Here is a 23027-nt window from a genome sequence, read left to right as displayed (position 1 = left end):
TCTTCTTATCGGGGTTTTGCCAAATTATCTGTTGCAATTTTGTAATAAACTGGTTTATCTCTTTACTGTATTGAAAATATGAGTTTACTAGCCAAATCTTTTCTGATCCCAGTGTGATCTCTGTGCAGACCGTCCATTTGTCGCAGTATTGCGACAATTTTAGAACTTCCAGATTCCTGTTCATAATTACTGTTATTGCTAAAGGTTCCTGGCCTCCATATATTATTTTCGCCGTTGCAGGGAAGGTGGTTAATTTGTTTCTATAGGTATAGGGTTCTTGAATTGCAACTATATCTATATCGTTAGTTTCCGCGTATCTTCGTAGTTCCATTGTACCTAGCTTCGAACGTTGCGAATTATTCTGTGCAATTTTTATTGTTGTTAGTATACTATGCATGTTTTGTGTAAACGTAAGCATCCATACCCGATCTGCTATAGTCTAAACATATTCTTCCGTGCGCATTTACCATTTGTTTGTAGACATTTTCAAGTTCCCAATGGATACCCCTTCTTTCATATATTTCATTAATCAAATCAATCAGTTCCCACCCATTTGCTGGTAGATCATAAGTTCTAAGTTCAATTCTATCTACTTCTTCCAGAACTGGATATGTGATTGTTCTTCCCTTATCATGTAGATCTCTGATTACTTGACGGAATGCTACACTTAGTATATTTTTATCCTCCAGTTTTGCCAATCTGTATAGGTGGTTCATGTTTTCATATAGTTGTTTTGGCTCCCTAAAAATTGTGCCTAGCTCTTCCTTGCTGTCCGCGAGTGTAGTTGACGTTATTTTGTTATCCTGGATAGGTTCTTCCGTAACCGGAAATAGATATTTATCTTTCCCGTGCACAAAGTGAATCTTAACATCTTTTTTATCATTTTTTGTTGATTCACGTTCCCTTTGTCTAAGATTGTTCATCTTCTTCGGTGTTACTTGTAATTCTTTGCCTTGGTTATCTCCATCCGTTAGGTCCACTTGTATGGATTTTTCCTTTGTCGTTATTGCAGCTCTTCTTTTCCTATCTAAGAATTCCTCTAGCCTTTGTTTGTCTCTTCTTACTTTGCTTGGGGATTTATTTTTCTTGTTCTTATACGGTCTATACAGCTTATCCATAGTTAATCTTACTAATTATGCGTTCTCGGGCGACTCTGTATGAGACACATTCTTCTGAATTTGGAGTTTGACAAATTTTGTGCCTTAATTTACACGGAACGCAAATCTTTTTGTCTTTCTCCTCACAGTTCTCGCTCTTATGGCGCAGCGTGCCGCAATACCTACATCTTTGTTTGTCTTTACTCTCGCAATACTTCATGACGTGTCCAAATTCTTGGCAGTTATAACACTGAGGGACTACAATAAAATCCTTGATTTTGTGGGATCCATAGTCTATATAGATCCTGTCCTTGTTTATTAGCATTTTCCTAGTGATAGGCGTAACCTCTATAACTAAGTGGCATTTCTTCTGGCCTCTTTTGCCTGCTCTGAACCGTGCCTTAATGTTTTTGGCTTCTAGTAGTTCATCCTCATCAAAATTTTGCTCTATGATTGCTGCAACCAGTTCTTCGTCTTTCATATCTGCTGGGACTCCATAAACAATCATCAGAGGGTTTCTTTTCCTGCTCTCTTCAACTCTGAAGTCTCTCTTTATTTGCTCTTTGGTTGCAATTTTTTGTAGGTCCTCTTTGGTAGCAGTCTCCAATACAACTAGATCTTTCGTTGTTCGCATGCCAGTTATCTTCAATTTCTCTTTTCTGGGATCTATCGTTTCTGTTAGGCGTTGAGCCGTTTCTTTCACCGTTTCTCCTTCATTTGGTCTGAAGAACAGTGCTGGTTTCGTCTTCGCAGTCACTTCAAGAATCTTCTTTTCTTTTTCTGTCACTTTTCTACCTCTTACGACATCCGACCATGTTGTGTTATCGTCCGTATCTATTCTTTCGTTCATTTCATCAACCTTCCTTGTTAAGTTTTGGATCTCTTTTATAACTGTGTCTCCATCTACTCCCCGTTTTTCGTTTAGTTCCGCAATTCTTTCTCTATGTGTGCTTTTCTGTTTCTCATTCTCGATTGTTTCTCTGCCAAATAATTGCTGTGTTTGGTGAAGTTCTTCTTTCAACTGATTATGTTTCTTCTCTAGTAGATTAAATTCATCTTCTAATTTGTTTAGTTTCCTCGTCTTATCTTGTAATTGTTTCCTTAATTCATTTCTACTTTCGGTTATTTCCGTGATTTCTATTTCCCATCTTTTGTATTGCCTTTCCCTGTCTTTCTTGATTTCGAGTTTTTCCTCCTTTAGGTCTTCTATTTCTTTTTCTAGTTTGTTGTTCTTGGATTTTAGTTCATCAATTATTTTTTTGTCTTCTCCTCTGTTACCTTTCTGTCCTGTCATCATCTCCATTTCGGTTATTAGTTTTTCCTTCTGTAAGCTATCATATTTTTCTTGTAGTTTGGAGTTCATCTTCTCCATCTGCTCCAGTCTTCCTAGTAGTTGTGAGCGATCCTTTACCCAGACTATTGCTCTTTTCTTCAATTTTTCCAAATGCGTCTTGCCTATCTTTTTCCAATCCAATAGATTTTCAATATATGTCATTTCTTGGTCTAATTGGCCCATGGTATCAAACCCAGGTTCTTCCATTGTGTTCCTCTTTGTTTGGAGCTCCGGAGTAGTTGATTCTTCCCGTGTCCTTTTTTTGTGTCCGTTTTCATCTGTTTTGTCGATTCTTACAGTGGGATTGATTGGAGATTGGTCCCTTGAGGGCGTTCCCGGAGGGAATCTATACATTGCCATACTCGGATTGTGATTATACGCACACACCGGTGTGTACTAAACACTGATTATTCTTAGTAATAGTCACAAAGCAAGATAACCAAGATAAGGTACCAGAGCTCTAGGCAACCTAAAGAGCGTGGTTAGTAGACAACACGGATGAAGCAAGCTAAGTGGTTGTGATTGGGATCTCCCAGTGCACCAGACAAGCAAAGAGACTGGTTAAGATCCACAGAGCTTCACGCAACCTAAGTGTTGAACTCTATGAAAGCTTGGAATCTTCTGTTAAGTCAATCTATCACAACTACAGGCAAGCTAAATGAGAGGAGTTGGCAGCCGAGACTGATGCTGCTGGACATCCTGTGACTTCTTTCATGGGATACGGACAAAATCTCGCGGCCGAAACATCGCCGCCCAAAATCTCGCCGGACCAAAACCTCGCCGCCAAAACCTCGTGGGCCAAAATCTCGCCTGCAGCTTAATAAAAATTCAGTGTAGTATAGCAATATCTGCTGCTTTTCTTATAAGTAAAAGGAAAAAAGGAAGGAAGAGCTTTGGTGTGGTGAGGGTAGGGGTAGCGAATTCTACTTCGCTCCGGGCGCCGAAATCTCTAGCTACGGCTCTGTATATATATATATATATATATATATATATATATATATATATATATATATATATATATATATCCCACTCCCCTTCCCTTTCGTTGTGCCGACAAAGTGAAATTATAGAAGACATCCTAGGATCAAACCTCATCTATGTTGAAAATTTGATTGAGATCGGTAGGATGGCTCAAGAGGTATAATGTAACAAACAAAAGTCATTTAATTTTTATATATATAGATTTCCAAAGCATGCATTAGAATTTTTCTTGTCATTATTTTAATGTAATTATGTGTCATTACTAAATATATACATATAGTAATATATAGAACATTCTACATTGAAGAAATCGTCGTGAAGAGGTTTTATCTTGACGACATTTCTTCCCAGGCGACACTATGTCTCGCTTAATTTAGACCAGGCGAGACTCTGTGTTGCGAGATCATTACAACGAGGTTTTGGTCAGGCGAGATTTTGGGTATGGTGATATTTTGGGGCGCGAGGTTTTGGCAAGGCGAGGGTTTGCTCCGGCGACATTTTGGCCCGCGAGGTTTTGGGTGGCGGGGTTTTGGCCAGGCGAGGTTTTGGCCCCGCGAGATTTTGGCCTGCGACGTTTTGGGCGGCGAGGTTTTGGCCAGGCGAGATTTTGTCACGCGAGGTTTTGGGCGGCGAGGTTTTGGCCAGGCGAGGTTTCGGCCCGGCGAGATTTTGGGCTGCGAGGTTTTGGGAGGCGAGGTTCTGGCCGCGAGGTTTTGTACCCAAACCTTCTTTCATACCCTCTTGGTGTGTGGCGGCGGCGTTTATTTTTCGTCTGCATCCATATGTCCTGTTGGTGACGACGATGCTTATCCTCTGCTTGCTCATAGTGGTTGTTTAAAGAAGAACTTGATCTTGTTTACAAATATGTAGAACGTCGTGTTGTTTACAAATATGGTACATCTGCAGGATATTACACCCCCTCAGGCCAGTTTTAAAAAATAAGCTCAAGAGTTTTTTTGTAGAATTTCACTGGTGAGGAACAACCAGCTGTAAAGAGCAATAAGGCGCACTAAATTTTGCACCAAACACTAAAACACTGCTACATTTCAAAGAGGTCTTGTCCATTCCTCTCCACACATGGCGTAATAACGTTCTGAAAGAAAAAGTGCATTGTTGAGTGGTTTTTCAGCTTCATTGACCATTATAATTTAAAATACACCGTCGTATTTTACACGATAGTGATATGGAGATATCCGAAGAGAAGTAGCATGATCTTCAATTGTTAAAGATCTTTTGGAGTAATCCCTGGGCTGAGAACTTTTCAACTGTCCCTTACCACGAGAAAGAGTGAAAATTATTCTTTCGGCATGTAATGCATGTGAACGTTTGTGAAAATACTAATGTGTTTTCATATTTTGACATGAACATTGCAAACGTTATGTACTTCCTGTTTCATTATTTGTTTTGCATTTTGTACGTAACATTTCTATTTTAATAGTATATATTAAATGAATAATCAACAAGATAAAAAAATAAATATTATCAATTCTTATTGTTCTTCTAAAATATACAATATTAAAAAACAATACGCAATAATAAAGCAGAAAATGTGAAATTTAAATAGACAATATTTTCAACTTACGAGGAGAAACATATTTTATTTTGTAAGCATTTACTTAGTTGGACCTACTACAGGTGTAATTACACTAAATGTCTTCTTTTATTTTTAATCGTATAGAGAAACTTTTAGGTTTTACATGATAATATGTTCAATAATAAAAGGCTATTAAACATGGCATTCACAATTAAAACACATTCGTAAAAAATTCTCAAAATTTCACTTAACGTATTTCTCCCCTGTATCCTTCATATATACATATATACAGGGTGTTAATGAACTATACCGACAAACTGTAAGAGGTGATCCCTCACATCAAAGTAAGACAAAATCTTCATATGTACCTATGCAGAAAAGTGCATAGTTTCAGAGATAGGGCTGTCCAAAATCGCGAAAAAGCTAAATTTCAACAGGACCTATTTCGAATTCCAGAAATTGTGGTTGGTGGTCCTTATCAGCTAAGGAGAGCCACACATACAATTCAAAAGTGCATATTTCATCAATTTTCAATAAGTGTAAAGGGTATTCCCTACACGGTGTAATTCTCAGATATGTTTTCAATAGAGTTTTCAGATATGCCCTTATGTCGAGGAGGGTCCACAGTAGCAGCACGAACAATGGATAACAATGGACATCCAATGCTTCGAAGGAAAGTTGGAAGTGTTAGGAACCGGCGCTCCATTTGTGTGTGTGTGTGTGTGTGTGTGTGTGTTCAGAATAACGTGTGATGCGATGTATTTCGTCACGGTATATTTCACGTCTTCTTCACTTATAAACGTGAAAAAAAAAACATCACAGCCTGCGTTTTCCCGAGTATTAGAGACTATGCAGCTGTAAATTCTTAGCACTTCCGACATCGTGCCAAAGGATCCCGTGTTCATTACTATCAAGACTTATCGTTTCTTTACTTTGGACCAATCATAAAGTCAGAGGATATCTCAAAATTCGCTTGATCGCAAGTCTGGGAATTTCACCCTACAGCGAATACTCTGTGCACCCATTGAACTTTAATGAAAGGTGCATTTTTGGACTACAAATGCATGACTTCCTTTACGCTGATAACGATCAACATCCACAGTTTCTGGAATTCGAAATACTGCCTCTTGAAATTTGGCTTTTACGCAATTTTGGTCAGCCCTAGCTCTGAAACTATGCACTTTTCTATACAGGTCCATATGAACTTATCGTATTTTGATGTGAGAAATCACCTCTTAGAGTTTGTCGATATAGTTCATTAACACCCTGTATATATATATATATATATATATATATATATATATATATATATATATATATATATATATATATATATATATATATATATATTTTAATCCACTGACGGTTTCATTGCAATTATTCGTAGGTGGAGTATGCGCATCAGCGTGATACTGTACTGTCATGAAAAAGTATCAAATAGAATTCGTTCGAAATAACAACTGTTGGGGGAGATTCCACTACGTCCACGGATGTAGTCAACAGTAGAGCACATGTAGTAAAATTTGGAATAAAAACACCATGAAAGTTTTTAAAATTACTGCTATGATGAGTCTGTTCATGTTCATACTGAAAGATATGCAGATACCAATGTCTCTGATTTTCTGGATAACCTGAACATAAATAGTAGGACATGTAGGTCGCTATAAGGAAGTATTGTTGCGGTATTTGTCTAGATCGTTGACTTGATGCTTAAAAGAATAAAATATCAGAAATTGCAAATTTTGTTCTTTCAATGGAATTGTAGTTATTAAGACGATTTGAAGAACATATAGTCTGAGCGAAACATGGAAGGAGAGAATAAAAATGTAAAAAAACGGAAAATCAACTCTAGTAATTTTGTAGTTTAATTATAAATACACTAATATTTACTTCATTTTCGATGTGATCCTTGAGGTAAAAATACGTTTCTTCCTAACTGGTTCCCTCATTGTTCTTTTTCCTAGTTAGGAAAGACTTTGTTCGTACTAACGATTAAGGTGTAATCTTTCGCTGTATGTTTATAGTATAAGATTAGGTGGCACGTGTTGTTTAAAAGCTGAATTTGCTATATGCGGAGAGTGTATGCTTTTTCTTTACGTTATTTCTTCCTTATGTTTGTTTTGTTGTTTTGATTGTGTGCTTTCGTACAAAGGTTTTAGACAGAAGATAGAAATGTCATGAAAATATTCTTTAAAAGTGTCAGAGAATAGAATTCTAAACCAATTTGGATTCAATTTCTTAATTTGTCGTTTGGATTAAAGTAAATTTGTGCTCGATTGCTTTAAAAGTATTTCTTCTAGTGTTTGTGAGTTTTCAAAAGATTCTCTTTGTAATTTTATCTGACTTTAATTAAAAAAGAATTTTCCACTTGGAGATGTATTGGTGGAATTGAAGGCTTTAAACATCCATGAGAGAAAACAAGATTGTATAGTTCCTGTCTGAATAATAGCATTTACACCTAAGATTACGTGCAGTAAAACATTTGACGATATCAACTGCTTTTCTTGAACGAAGAATTTAAATGGATTTTATAGAATGTTGTTACAAACTTCAAACAATACCAATGTCACTATGATTACAGGCTGGACAGATCTTTAATTGAATGTCATAGAGCTTTGCTAAATTCTGGAATCTTACTGATGTGTGAACAGGGTTTCTATTTAATTATAAATAAGAAAATGATCCGAAACGTAGTTCTGTCTTAATGTAGAAATTTCTCAATGGCTTATGCGGTGATGCCGTTGGTGACTCTGGTAACAAAAATGTTGGTGAGCATTTCAACAACGATAAAAGAAGTTGTGTTTTTCTTGCCGTCTTGTGATGGAAAATTCCCAACTCTATGTGATACATGGAACTGGATGATGTAATACTTTCCCATTTGGACTTCTGGAAGCTTCTTGACTGGTTGCCAAGTAAGGTGTTAATTGTGTGAACCAAATAAGATGGAAAGTAATATTTTCTTAGAGTCGATTGATAAGTCTTTGTAAACCCGAATTGTGGAGATGAAGGATCCTTTATGTATTGACTGGAACAATTGATTTTCCAATGACTTCTAGGTGAAAGAAAGTATCTAATTCTAGATGTCGGTGTGTACGATATAATACATTTTATGTAGCAAAAATACTTCGTTGAGCGAAGTGTAGATTTCTTCATAAACTCCTTACCTTCCAATATGGAAATGATGTCCGAAAATTGTTAATGGTTTTGTCCCTGGACCAAGCTGCTTAGTTGCGTACATTGCTCTACCTGAATTGTACTACCTTCTAAGGCTTTAGAGAGAAATACTTCTACGTCTTCTGTATCATGAAAACTGTCAACTTCTTGATTTTCTTGTGTAATATCTTCTTTTTGTTCAAGGTGACTGAAAATACTAAAAATAACTGCCTGTGATTTTGACCTTTTATACGAGAAATATAGTGAATTACCTTCCCAAAATATTTTATAACGTGTGAATTTTTCTACCCAGTCGCGTTGAGTTTTTAAGAGTGTGAAAGATTTTGCGTGCATGAATAGTTTAAATTTTCTGTTTAATAGAAAATATCCAAATATTCTTAACATGTAGATATGAGCGTAAAGTTCTAGTTGCCAGGTTCAAGCTCACATTTCTGACTTAGATAAACTACGGTTACAATGTGAGGTAATTTTTCTTGTTCCGTTTAAGGATTATAACAAGTCAAAATAGGTCCAACTCGAACACTTGAAGCATCATTCTGTTTTCTAAAGTATCGTCAATATGGTATCTCGATTGTGTGTTACGGAGTTTTGTTTTAATGTTGACAGAGTTCGTCAATATTTGAAGATTATTGGATTTTGCATTCTTCACAAGAAATAGTTGAAATGGTTCTATTTTTGAGGAATTCTTGATATGACCAAGCAAATAATAGTATAGAACAATGAAACATTTCAAAGAATTTTTTGTAATTAGTTTCTTGAAATTTCTAATTTTCTTATCTTGGCTCGTGAAATTTTAATGTCTTCCAGATAATCGCAATCCAAGTACATCTAATTCGTTGTGCAATAAATAAGGTTTTGAAGGACTTGTTCTAAAATCGTATTTCCAAAGTTCCTGAAACAGTTCTAAATCCGAAAGCTGTTTCTTCCGATTTGTTAAGCCAATTCGTTGGTCTTCTGCAAACGATGTTATATGTTCCTGCAATTCTTTTAGAAATACCCGGGTTGAGATTGAGAAAGTTATGTTGGCGTCTTGCGACCCAAGACATGGCATGGAAATTGGTACGACACTGATTCGACAACTGCATAATCGCGCACGTCCGTATGACGTATGTGAAAAGGGAAATTTGAGGGAAATCGGGAAATTTCTCAGGAAACTATACCTTTTTTGAAGTTTGGGCGCTCCTAGAGCGATCCCATGTAGAAGTACGCAATCTTAGAGAGGCACCAGGTGAAAGTAAGCAACCCTAACATACCACAAAATGCGCCGGAGTATGTTAATGCTTTGCGCAAACACCATTCCGATATCTTATTTAATGGCGTCGTGAAAAAAATATCTCCCAATCCTGTTTGCAAGCAATACATACTATATACACGTAGGGAAAATTACGATATAAAATGTTTGGACAGAGTTGTAACCATCCGAATGTTTCAAATGCAATATTGTTCATCGACATAACGTACACAAAAAAGGAAGTTTATGCTCCCAAATTTATTGAGAGGTAAATTTTATGTCTTTATTAGGACATAGACATTTAAGAAGTCCACTAAATTCTTTTGTATCTTATCTATTAATTGTTCGATTTAGATGTTCTTAGACGGGCTCCAGATAAAGGTACACAACCCTAACACACCACAAAAATACGACGGAGTATTATTAATGCTTTGTGGAAACACTATTGCGATATCTTATTTAGTGACGCCATGAAAAAACATCGAAATCTCTTGTTAACCATATATTGCGCAGTGTTAATCCAAATTAACAAACCATGTTGAGTGTGATACTTTGAAAGTCATACCGTAGATGGTGCCACTTCTGTTTCAGATGGTTTCCTTTATGCCGTGCCATCTGTTATGAACACTCATAATTGCATCTCTTTCGGAAGGAGATGTTTTCCAGCAGTTTCTGTTGCGAGGGCGGATACAGCGTGGGTGAAATGCATTGCTTTGTTTATTTTTGAAGCAAGAGGAGTCGAAAACAGGGAAGTTTTTCTTTGAAAAAATATTTTTCTAGAAGGTAGGTGTCTGTTGTTTATTTTAAGTGCTTGTAACTTATCACACTAATTTCGTTTTGTATTTGATCGTCCGAAATATGTTTGTATATTCTGATTAACAATGAGCAACTACGAACCTCTTTTACAAAGAATCAAACATTTCTTCGATAGGCCTAATGGAAAGTTTGAAAGGTTGGTTTCTTACCTTCTTTTCTTTGAATTTTGTTGGAATTTTTATTGGCTCATGGAAAGCATTGTTGCGTGCAGTGTATGCTTTCAGTGTTACCAACTTATGAATAAAAATAATACGAAGTTGAACACGAAAAAAAAATACTGAAAGCATACACTTCATCTCAGACATCTTTTTTTTTCGATTTTGTGTTATTTTGAAAACCTCAGTAACTCTTTCTCTCTTTTTCCTTTCTGCTACTCTTTAGTATTATTTACCGATTTATTGCCCGATAAAGATTCTTGAAGACTGTAAAAGCTTATATTACTTTAACAGATGAGCAAGACTTATTTCGGAAAAACGACTCGTTCAGCCATACATACCTTCTGATGACAGTAAGGATGAGCAGTTCCAGGTAAGCGATAGAGTTAGGAGTTCTAGATTCAGACGATGAAGAATGGCGTTTTAAATCTGAAACTTCAAATGGATCAGAAGATATGTTCAAAACTATTGTACTCCAGTATTTTACATTGATTTCATTGAAATAGATACTTTTAGATTAGTAAATTAATAGAATCGTTTGCTTTTTTTTTTCAGATGAAACAGTAAATGCGAATTCCAGTCAGGCTACAACTGCTGCCGGTCGTCAGCCCCAATGGAAAAGAATAACAAGAAATGATCTTCAGTCACTACAATAGAAATCGCGTTTGTCTTCTCGAAATGAAATCAGATCTCCAATTGAATATTTCCAAATGTTTTTAGTGCTGATATTCTGGATTTAATCTTTCGTGAAAGCATTTTATATTCTAACCAGAAGGACCCCAATAAACCTTTGGAACTAACTAAGTTAGAATTAGAAATATTTAGGAACCGTAATGTTCATGTCCATTTTCGTATACCAAGGACAGATTGTATTGGAGTTCGTCCTATAGAATTCGCCAAGTTGCTAATAACATGTCTTACGGCATTGTGTTTCACTTCAAAGAAAAATTGTTTACTGTCATTCTATACATAATAGGTGTGATCCATAAAAGATATGTTAGTAATTTCAGATTAAAATACTATGTTTCAGCATACCTTAGAATAAATATTGTTTACTAAAGCATATTATGAAAATCTGCGCAATACTATGTGTAAAGAAAGTCTGTAACGTCTAAAAAAAATTATGTATTGGATATCAATGAAAAATTAAACAAATAAGGTTCATAATTGCGCAATGTTAATTCAAATACACAATTCTCCTGACGTCATATGGTAAATGTGTAAGTCAAAATTTATTATTAATTCGGTTTAGATATGCGAATGCAGTAAGAAAAAACATCTAAATATTTTTTTCTGGAAACAATTAATAAATTGTGCAATATAGGATTAAGAATAACTCATGTAATTGTATTATAAATGTTCAGCAAATTTAAAACACACTTTCTTCCACATGATCCATGTCTAGCGTTTTGAGGTAGATAATATCCTATTCATAGGTTTTCTTACGGTTTTCATTCCTTCCCTCATTGTCATTCCACCAACCATCTGGCTCCTTTTGACTACAGAATATAACTGTCGGACGTAAAAATATAGATTTAGTTTCATTTCATATCCTAGCGTGTAGATTTGATTATAGCAAATATCTCCATACACACATTTTTCGTTCTTTAGAAAGCGTTTCTGCTTTTGCAATTCTACGTAACAAAAGGTAGATGTGGTTATGGATATCTTTCAGATGGAAAATGTATGTTTAAATTTCTTCAAAGAAGTTATTTTTCTTTTAACATGCTTATTCTGTTCTTAAATAATTCATAAGATCTATATTCGAATAAATTCCTGTTATTCTTATGTTGAATCGTGGTTCGGCCACGATGCAGAAATTTCTTTCGCGAACTGAACGGAAACAAAAGGTTGAACTGAAGAGAAAAGTATTGATTTTACATAAATTACCTGAACGTGGCAATTTCTTACACTGGTTACTTGCATAAGTAAATATCTTGAATGCTTGCAGTGAATTTTTAACAGGTGATTTTTCACGTCGTATGCTGCTAAGAAAATCGTTTAAGGGAGAACTGTATAAGGGAAATAATTGGTCTTTTGTGACCATTCACCACTCGTTTATTTCCGAAGTGTAGGGTAACTTTAAAAAGAAACTTCTTTGCCAGTGTATAGAGGAAGAAGAAAAGAAAAGTTAAAATACAGATGTATTGATTTAAGAAACAGTTTGGTTATAGCCATCCACAGGTTTAAAACTGTAATAAACAAATGTTCAATCTCTGTTGAATAATAGATTAGTGCACATTGAAGATATGGTTGCTGAGTTAAACGTTACCATGAAATTAAGGGTAAAAGTTTGAATTTCTGAATACTTAATACTCATAAATTTATTTATTTCCTCTTTTGATTCACGACACTCATTATTTTCAGTAATAATATTTCGCCACTATTAAATTGAAAGTGTTGCCTTCATTGTCTGCAGAATTTGAGAACTTTCGCATTGGCATATCATATACAATAAATGTGAAAGATTATTATATATACTCTATAATCATCAAACACGAGTTTGTGGTTCTAAACGATTTTCAAATTGATAATTTTGGTTACAAGTTTATACTGCATATAATAATAAAAAGCATCAAAAAAGAAAATGACTGTGAATGTAATTTCATATTTTTAGAAATGCTATGGCATGTAAAGTATCTGGTTCATATTAGCTTTGCTTTACTTTAATAACTTCACAAAAGAAATAAAAATCATTGAACAAAGCAAGTTTTAATTAATAATAATAGTTTTGTTACAGTCGCCAACTATACTGCTGTTGCTTATCATTGAGTTGTCAATCTTATTTTCACTTGCTAACTTTTAGACGTCTACTCATACACTGAAGAATGTCCCAACTTTAGTCGGAATGTTCGGGATTTGGCACTTGTTTTGTATTCTTCCTGACTTCAATCTTTCCTATATATCCATATGTGTTTCGCGAAGCTCCACTTACTACGATTATTGCCATTAAATTACTTTCGCTACATTTTGTTCATGATGTAATTGAATAATTATCAAGAAATGTGTGTAAACCTTTTACTGGAAACATGCTTATTTTCCCTAACTGTCATTCATTCCTACTTGAGTCATATATCTCGTATTTTCTTAAAGGAATGAAAATTGATCTATATATATAAAAGAGAACGTACAAATCCTTTGTTCCCTCATCACGCTAATACGGCTGAACCAATTTCTTTCATTTTTGGGGGGTTATTAGGATTTGGACCCTAGATGGTTTTTATCATATCACTTTAATTTTTAATTACCAGTGTCTTGAGATAATTGACCATTCAAGTGTCCATAACGTACAAATCCTTTGTTAGTTCATCATAGGTAAAAATAAACGTATTTATATGCAACCCGCATGACCATGTCACTCGGCGGGTTAACATAAATGACAGGCGATTTAACATAAATGACAGGCGATATAATGTTAACATTTAGTGCAATCTACTATGTTTTTTTTATCTAAGTAACAAAGTTTATTGCGTTCCGGGGTGACCGCAGCGAAGCGGGGCGGGTTAACATAAATGAGAGGCGATATAATGTTAACATTTACTGCAATCTACTATGGTTTTTATCATATCACTTGAAAGCGAAAAAGTAAAAATTATCTAAGTAACAAAGTTTATTGCGTTCCGGGGTGACCGCAGCGAAGCGGGGTGAACGCTGCTAGTTTAAAATAAAGCATATTTTAAGAAGAGGAGCTTGGGTGGGACTTAGTTCATCATAGGTATAATATATACAGCTAAGAAATTATAGAGCAGGTTACCTTTTTAACCGAAAATTATTAATAATATTATTAAGTTGAGGAGATTAATAAAAGTGTATCTTCTATAGCAGTGACTCCCAATCTATTTTGACTGACAACATACTTTGCTGAACACGAACGTCACACTTGTTAAATTTTTATGAATAAAATATTATAAATTGTAATAAAACGATGTAAATTTGTAAGTCTCTACAAAGCAGTGGCTATATACATTACTCAGCATTGTTATTTCATTGATTCGTGCAGTTTGTCTCAAAATTCGTTTAAAAATAATTATTAATTGCTTTATTAATGGTAAATTTAAAAATTTCGCGACAAGCTCTATGGGACTCCGTTCCATCTGTTAGGAACCACTGTGTCGAAAGACTGTCGTTTAAACTCTTGAGGTTTACAATTATGGCTATGCAAACATCTAACTATGTTTGTAAATTGACAAACCCAACAATGTACGTTAGGATCCAATAAATTGTATAATACTGAATGAAGAATTTTACCAGGAGAATGAAAACTGCAATTTACTATTAACAGCGAACGTCACGTACCTCTTTCACTCCAATTCTTTTTTAAAAATTGAAGATGTATTGAAATGTATTCTTGAAGCACGTATTTTGCTTAATTCGACGCAATCTATTGATAGATATATATCTTACATTTGGAAATTATTTTAAAAAATAAACATAAGATTAAATTTATAAGCTAATAATTTTTTTCACGTGTATCTCATTGTCCATACTACGTATTCGCATTCAGCTAAAATCATTATGAAAAACGTGGCTATGCTATGTGTTTCACTTTAATAGGCGACGTAATTCTCGTCTAATTTTACAACCATTCTTTTATTCTCGATTTTCTCGTTAATTACTTGTGGGCGTATATAGTGTACTCAGTTATATTGTTATGTTTAATTTAATGAGATACATCGATTTGCATATCAATTCAATTGTTTCCCTGTTAAATACTAATAATATTATAGAGTAGTAACCAATATGTATATGTTCTGCTTACTTTGTGTTAATGTCACACAACAGTATGTATAACAGACCTTTCTTAATAATACTGAAGTGTATATATATATATATATATATATATATATATATATATATATATATATATATATATATATATATATATATATATATATATATATATACAGGGTGGTCGTGTATGAATGTCGGAAAATTCGGGAGATGAATCTACAAGTAAAAACAAGCAAAAAATGTCATATGAACATTGGGTGAATGCGGCTTCGTTTGGACGCTAGAGGCGTCTGAAATGTCACCTTCCGAGGCGGCAATTTGCAAGATCTCAAGAACGGAGAGAAATACGAATGTCGGGTCAAAACATATCAAAGGAAACCCCATCCGAAGAATCCAATTATGCATAAGTAATGGCGAAACAGTGGCGGCGCTAGAGGGAGGCACAAAGAAAGTGAATGAAACTTGGAGAAAAGTGAACAATTTACACTGAAAAATTGTAGGAGGGGATGTTACTTGGAACATGCAACAACAAATGTTAATGAACAAAGGCAACAACGGCTATTCTGTAGGGACATTATGGGAGGCGGATTGTAGGAATACAGTATCTTTGTAATGGTGAGAAATAGGAATGTCGGGTCAAAAGATATCAAAGGAAATCCCATCCGAGGAATCCAATTATGTATAAGTGATGGCGAAACAGTGGCGGCGCCACGGGGAGCACAAAGAAAGTGAATGAAACGCGGAGAAGAGTTGAAATTGGTGAAAACACAACTATTTGAAAGCAATCAGAAAACAAGGAATACAGCTCTAGGTGTATTGTATGATACATGTCCGATGACAGAGGGTGCATAGCTACAGTAGGTGGAACAAGGGGACGTGCAGAGCATCGCGTAGTAGAGTTAGTTATAGGAGTAGTGAAAGCGTGGGTAACGAGAGCGTTCGCATCGAAGGTGCAGAGGACAGCGCACAGTTCATTCGTACTGAATGGGGCAATGACAGTAACAGCACAAGCGTTTTAGTGCTAAACTCTACAGGCAGGGCAGTGATCCATGTGTATGTGAATGTGGTTTACTTTGTGTCGTGTGAAACAGTGTTGATGTTGACAAGCGCGGGATCGACAAATGCTGTGTGTAATGCACCACGATGTATAGGGTAGTACACACTAATGCCGAAATGGCAGATATGCATTTGATGTACGGCTTAGCGGAAGGTAATGCAGAAGAAGCACGTAGGTTATATGCGGAACGCTACCCAGATCGACAAATTCCAGCACCGGGGATGTTTACTCGTATTCATCAGCGATTGCAGGACACTGGGTCATTCCTTCCCAACACAGACATTCCGAGACGACGACGCGTTCGAACAACCCCACTGGAAGAGAGAGTACTCCGACATGTGAACCGGAACCCGAGTATTAGAACCCAACGAATAGCAAGGCAGGAATACGTTTCGCATCAAGTCGTGCTAAGCATCTTGCATAGTAATAATCTCAGACCATACCACGTACAACGAACGCATGCGTTATACGATGGTGACTATGAAACCCGACGACGTTTCTGTCGTTCGTTATACCGAAGCTGCCGTATATCACCAGCCTTTCTAACACAGGTATTATTCTCGGATGAGGTATTATTCACTCGGGATGGCATCACAAATTTCCACAATAACCATCGATGGGCACTCAACAACCCGCATGCAATTGTAGAGACGAAGCATCAACAGCGTTTCCAATTGCATGTATGGGCTCGTATTATTGGCGACAACGTTGTGGGACCACACTTCTTACCACAGCGATTGAACGCAATATCGTATCTCTAGTTTCTGACTCAGAACCTACCTATTCTGCTTGAAGATGTGCCACTGAGGACACGACAGTGTATGTGGTTTATGCATGATGGCGCCCCTGCCCACTCATGTCACACCATTTGTGCATATCTGAACAAAACACTTCCACGCAGGTGGATAGGTCGTGGTGGAAGACAAGCATGGCCCCCACGTTCACCTGACCTGAACCCCCTAGATTTTTTCCTGTGGGGTTACGTGAAGAGTCTCGTGTATACACGGCCCCAGCATGATGTTGAAGATCTTCGCCAGCGTGTATGTGCTGCATTTGTCACATTACGGCAAACGCCAGCGATATTGGCACCAGTCAGAGAATCCTTACGCCATCGTGTAACCGTCTGTCTCGAAGAACAAGAGGACATATTGAACAGCTGCTATAGAATGGCATTATGTTGACCATGGTAAGTACAATACCTCTTGTTTTTACAGTACACTGGGTCTCATCTTCCATACGTGTTTTTTACGATCTGCACGTTTCATCACTAAGAGTGTTTAACAGTTTCTTTGCAGCTCCCATGCGCTGCCACTGTTCCGCAGTACGTGTGCATAATTTGATTCTTCGGATGGGATTTCCTTTGATATCTTTTCACCCGACATTTCTATTTATCTGCGTTAAAATGATACTGTATTTCAACATTCCACCTCTCATAGTGTCCCTACAGCGTAGCCATTGTTGCCTTTGTTCATTAACGTTTGTTACTGCATGTTACATATAACATCCGCTCCTACAGTTTATCAGTGTAAATTGTTCACCTTTCTCCGCATTTCATTCACTTTCTTTATGCTTCACCTGGTGTTGCCACTGTTTCGCCATCACTTATACATAATTGGATTCCTCGGATGGGATTTCCTTTGATATCTTTTGACCCGACATTCCTATTTCTCACCATTACAAAGATACTGTATTCCTACAATCCGCCTCCCATAATGTCCCTACAGAATAGCCGTTGTTGCCTTTGTTCATTAACATTTGTTGTTGCATGTTCTAAGTAACATCCCCTCCTACAATTTTTCAGAGTAAATTGTTCACTTTTCTCCATGTTTCATTCACTATCTTTGTGGCCCCCTCTAGCGCCGCCACTGTTTCGCCATTACTTATGCATAATTGGATTCTACGGATGGGGTTTCCTTTGATATGTTTTGACCCGACATTCGTATTTCTCTCCGTTCTTGAGATATTGCAAATTGCCGCCTCGGAAGGTGACATTTCAGACGCCTCTAGCGTCCAAACGAAGCCGCATTCACCCAATGTTCATATGACATTTTTTGCTTGTTTTTACTTGTAGATTCATCTCCTGAATTTTCCGACATTCATGCACGACCACCCTGTATATATATATATATATATATATATATATATATATATATATATATATATATATATATATATATTTGAGTTTATTAAATGATGAGTAGAACAAATTGCATAATAGTTGAAATAATAAATTTAATTGATATATTTCATCATCAGTCATTGATCATCGATTATAAACAGTTTTCAATGTTGCCAGTTTGATTTTAATGTTGTAAAGAAATAATGATGTCGTCAAATTTTATGTCCCCTGTTGGGAGACGCCGGGCCGACACGGTTAAGGAAACCTTTTACTGTATCAGATATTACTGAATCACATTTACAAAAATATAGTCACTCATTAAATATAAGATTATGTGAATCTTCAATATACAGCTTAAAAAGTATTGTTCACAGTCATAGATTTTGGTACACATACTGTAGCATCTCTGCTGAGTACATCAACAAAATAACATGGCGCGTTCACTGCATAAGTAAATTAAGTATAATTTTGGTCATTTTGTAGATATTTCATCTTTAAGATTTCTATCTGTAGTTCCTTCCAGAAGTTAATAGATTCATGTCCAGACATTGTAAATAACTGTTATAATGACACAAAAAACAATATTCAGCCCCGCAATTAGCCACAAAAATTTGTGGGGCACAATTCAGTAAAATTTTGTACTAGTGGTAACCATAATTCTGATTATGTATCTGTACTGAAACTACCTACCACAATGTTATATATTAAGGCAAAATATATTATTATTATTATTATTATTATTATTATTATTATTATTATTATTATTATTATTATTATTATTATTATTATTATTATTATTATTATTATTATTATTATTATTAATGATTGTTTCAAGAACGTTTATTAGCCCTTACAAAAACTAACGTTCTTGTTAAACATTGATTCCTGAGAGACTTCCCCATATTGAAATTTAATTTATTGAAGTATGTTGTATGCAATTCATGTTTTTAGTAGCGTATTGGAATTGTTTTCAGTATCAGTAAAGTTTTTTTTTTGACACCATTCCTTTCATCCCAAGTACCATCAAATTGTTTTATCATTATTCTAGTCAAAGTAAATGTATGGTTTCTTAATATTACACTTTCTAATTTACTGACTTAAATATTTATAAATTAGATTAGTTTAGAGTAAAAAAAGTGTAATACTCTTTACAATTTAACGTTATTTAATCAATAATATCCGAGAAAAATGATTAAACTACTCCTGTTAATTTTTACTTGAGATAACAAGCAATGTTGATGGGTTATTACTGTATTTATTTATAAATTATTAGCAAAATCTTCTGAGTACTTTTAAAGAAATGGTACTATCTCAAAAACGTGCCTCGAAACTAAACTACTCCTTGGGTATATTTCCAGAAGAAACGACTCACACCACATAACTAACTTGTTTATGAAATGTAAACAAAATCGGAAGTTATTCAGGAAGTTTTCCGAAAACAAGATTTAGATTTTTTTTTTTTTTTTTTAGTTTAGCGTCCCTTTCAACAGCGAGATTATATGAGACGTGAGTCTACCTCTTTACGTGGGTTCAGAAATGAGTTTCCGCCGGAAATCGAAGTCATTTCTCCAACTTCACAGGCACCTTGGTAGATCCGGATGACTGAGATTTAAGAGGTTGAGGTTGGATTTCTGGCAAGAGTTCATGTGACAAAACGTATCCCCAAAACAAAATATCCATTGCGAATACCTTCAGAAGGAAATGCTTACACCACATTATAGGGTTGTTAATGACATTTTATTAATGGAATTCGACCAAAATGCTCTAACAGTTTTTATTTTTTAAAAAACTGAAACTATTCATTTCAAGAGTACATAACCTCAAGAGTATACGTGTATCTATCTATCTATCTATCTTATATATATATATATATATATATATATATATATATATATATATAGAGAGAGAGAGAGAGAGAGAGAGAGAGATACGTATATGTATATATATGAAATATTAACAAAATAATCAGGGAAGGTTTGAGAAAATATTTTGAAAAACTCATCTCCAAGAATAAACTAAATCTTTTGTAAGTTTTCTGGAGAAATGGCTTATGTCACACTACGGATAATTAATGAGATCTTTACTTATGAAATATGAATAAAATCGCTTCAATTGTTTGTGAAAAGCTCATCTGAAATGAAATCTTTCAGTTTAGAATCCAATGATTATGCCATTAAGGCTAAGGGAGATAAATGATTGAGGCAAGTGAATGATGATGGAGGAATTGGCGGAATGAAATGTGGGGGGAAACGGAAGTACCCAGAGAAAACCTACGAACACGATGTTATTCACCACAAACTTACTTGGTCGAGAATCTTTCTTGCTCTACCACTGAGGCACCGTGCCTCCCTAAAATTCATCCGAAAAAAAAAAGCTCAGAAGTAAAATAATAATTGTTTTCTTTATCGAGAAATGACTTACACCATATGTCTGTTAATGAAATATTTGTTTATAAAATATAAGCAAAGTTGCCTGAGCAGCTTTTTGACAATCGTCCAAAAACACTTTGCTCTTTCGGATATTTTCGAGAAACATACTTTTTAATTTAATAAAGATTGTGAACAGGTCTTCTCGGGCTAGCAGGCAGGTAATTAACGTTATATTGTGCGACGTTTCGAGGGCTGACATCGTCCTCATCTTCAAGCGAATATGATAATTTTATTTATAACGTTATTTACCTGTCTGCTAGCCCGAGAAGACCTGTTCACAATACGTTGCCAGGAAAGCTTCAATAGATATTTTAATAAAGATTGTTAATGGTATTTTGATTATAAAATATAAACAAAATTGTTCGAGATGTTGTAGAGGAAATCGCAAATTTTGATTTTGAACCTCCAATAAACTACCCGTTTTTAGATATAGGAGAAAAATTCGAGAAACGCTATTAGAAACTTTAAAAATTCTTACAAATTTTTTAAGTTTAAAATTCGGTATAGATATTTTGATAAATATGGCCTCTACATGAATGTATATGCATCGAGAAGAATAAACGAACGGATGAAGAGACACGGAGAGATCCAAAAAACAATTTTTCGGTATAGGGACCATAAAAAGTATAAATTCGTCAATGTCTCGAACTCGATTATTTTCATGAATTCCATCTTTCTTCTCTTCTACCGACGCTTGAAACTAAAAATACAGAGAAATAAATTAATTTATTTAAAGAATAGGATCGGACGTACAAATGGTATGTGGAAGTTCCACTGAAAATCATTTTATGAAAAGTGATGGAAGAAGAGTATTGCATAACTTTCCTGAATGTATTCATTCTTACACACATCACAATCCACAATCTCAGTGCAGTAACATTGTTTTTTGGTGAAGTAAAATTTCTTCCAAAATTGTGCCAATCTCAGGCTGGTGTTCGACAGCAGCACCGATTAAATGTGAAACTCAATTATGCCGATTTTCCTAACCTCTAAGAATCGAAAAAAAGAGACAAACACACTTGCGCCAACATTGGTCCTTGTTGTTTCTCATTACCTTGTCAATTTCATTCTACTCATACATATAAAGAACACCCAACTTCACTCAAAATTTGCAGGGATTTAAAATGAATTTCAACTAAACTATATATAGGCCTATATATATATATATATATATATATATATATATATATATATATATATATATATATATATATATTACAAAATATCTAAGTTGTATTCTTATATATCACATAATGACGCATTCTGGTGCAGAAAGGCAAGGCATTGCTCCCTAGCCTCTCCTTAACTGCGGATTTGACAGTGTTAATATTAAAGTTAACAGTACTGTACAAATTTCACGGCACTATTCTTCAAAAATCCTGTAATTGTACTTTATTCTTGTATGTTCTGACTTTTGAATCTGACATCGTGGCTACAAGAGAGAAGTGATTTTTTGCTTGTATATATCCTAATCCTAACTATATATAAAACTACATGAGCTGACATAAATTATTGACCACTTCCTGCAGGGCTACAATGATTAAATTTGGCATGGTTGTAGCTTTTAGGGACAAACCCACAGAAAAATTGTCAAATGTGAATATTTTTAATTTTTAGGGGATCTAAAGACGAGATGAAGAATTTCCCCATGTTATTTAAATGGACCTTTTTTTTACCTATAATCTCATGTTTCAGGTATTTAGAATTAGAATAAAAACTTGAACTTCTGTATGCTTGTACGTTTTCGTTAGCGTTACCTAAGAGAATCATCAGAAGTAAAAATTTCCAAACGTAGAGTGGTTTTATGGGGAACTGAAAAATCTTTCCCATGTTATTTATATGGGACGTCTTCTACACCCCATAATGTTTATGCACTTCCGGCAGGCTTAGAATGATGAAATTTCGCAAGATTGTAACCTTCCAGGATTAACTGGCAGGACAATTGCAAAAAGTGAACATTTTTAATTTTTTAGGGGTCTAAACGGGGATGAAGATATTCCCATGCTATTTAATTGGGCGTTTTCTTGAGAAACACAATCTTATCTTTTAGACAGTTGAAATAGGAAAAGAAACGATAGAATTTTAGGTTTAAGAGATGCGATGCCGTAGGCCGAGTAAAGACTGTGTATGGGAGCCAGGGCCGTGCCGTGGGGGAGGGGCGAGCGTGGCCACGGTCCCGGGCGTCGAAGTAAGAGGGCGAAAAATTCGAGAGAGAAAAGGAAAAAGATAGGAAAAATTGCTTGGAATATATGTATGGAGGCGCCGTCGTATACTCTCGCCCCGGGCGCTGATTGTCAAATTAAGAAAATATGAAGAGCATGTTTACGAATTTCAATGTTGATTCAAATGCCGAAGGCTAGTATATATATA

The sequence above is a fragment of the Thermobia domestica genome, chromosome 12 (assembly GCF_964235325.1).
Source record: "Thermobia domestica chromosome 12, izTheDome1.hap1.1, whole genome shotgun sequence".
NCBI lineage: Eukaryota > Metazoa > Arthropoda > Insecta > Zygentoma > Lepismatidae > Thermobia > Thermobia domestica.
This window is presented reverse-complemented; position numbering follows the sequence as displayed.